Source organism: Arachis ipaensis, chromosome B06, assembly GCF_000816755.2.
Source record: "Arachis ipaensis cultivar K30076 chromosome B06, Araip1.1, whole genome shotgun sequence".
NCBI classification, from domain to species: Eukaryota; Viridiplantae; Streptophyta; class Magnoliopsida; order Fabales; family Fabaceae; genus Arachis; species Arachis ipaensis.
In genome coordinates, this window is record NC_029790.2 from 133848074 (window position 1) to 133848911 (window position 838).

Consider the following 838-nt stretch of genomic DNA (forward strand, 5'->3'; position numbering starts at 1 on the left):
TACAAATTAATAAACTTTATAAAGTTTAATTATTTATTTTTAATTCGTATTTAATTTGAAGCCGAGATAAAAATTTATATTCAAAGCACTAAGCACTCTCATGCATAATTTCAATTGTTAAAAATATTTTTTTTAATTTTATATTTAATTTTTAATTATCTTTAATTTTATTATTTTTTTAAAATTATTAATTTATATTTTTATTATATCCCTTACTATATCAAACACTATTCTTTCTCTTGTTATTATTTTCTATACACATACATGTATGTCATTGTCTCATCGCCGTTATTATTATTATATATTACCTTGTTCTCCTTTCTCATTTTTTCTTTTTCCTTCCATCTTCTCTTCACCCGAACGTCTGTAATTAATTATCACCAAGTATTATTATCGCAAATTTTAATCTTGTCTATCACTTTGATTTATAACCATCTATTCCGTTAACTTTTATGAGTTGTTGAAGTTTCGCTAAAAAAAGTAAGACATAAAGCATTTAATTTTATATTTAATTTTTAAAATTTTTTTAATTTCATTATTTTTCTAAATTATTAACTTATAATTTTTATTATATCCCCTTACTATATCAAACACTATTCTTTCTCTTATTATTATTCTCTATACACATACCTATCATTGTCTAATTGCCATTATTATATTATTTTGTTCTTTCTCGTTTTTTTCTTCTCTTCACGCCACCGTAATTAATTATCACTAAGTATTTAGATGTTACATTTTTTATATGTTAATCAAATAACCAGTGCCATATACCAAACAAATGATATTATAGAAGTCAAAATAAATTATATTTTTGTAATATAATTCATTTATTTTAGTT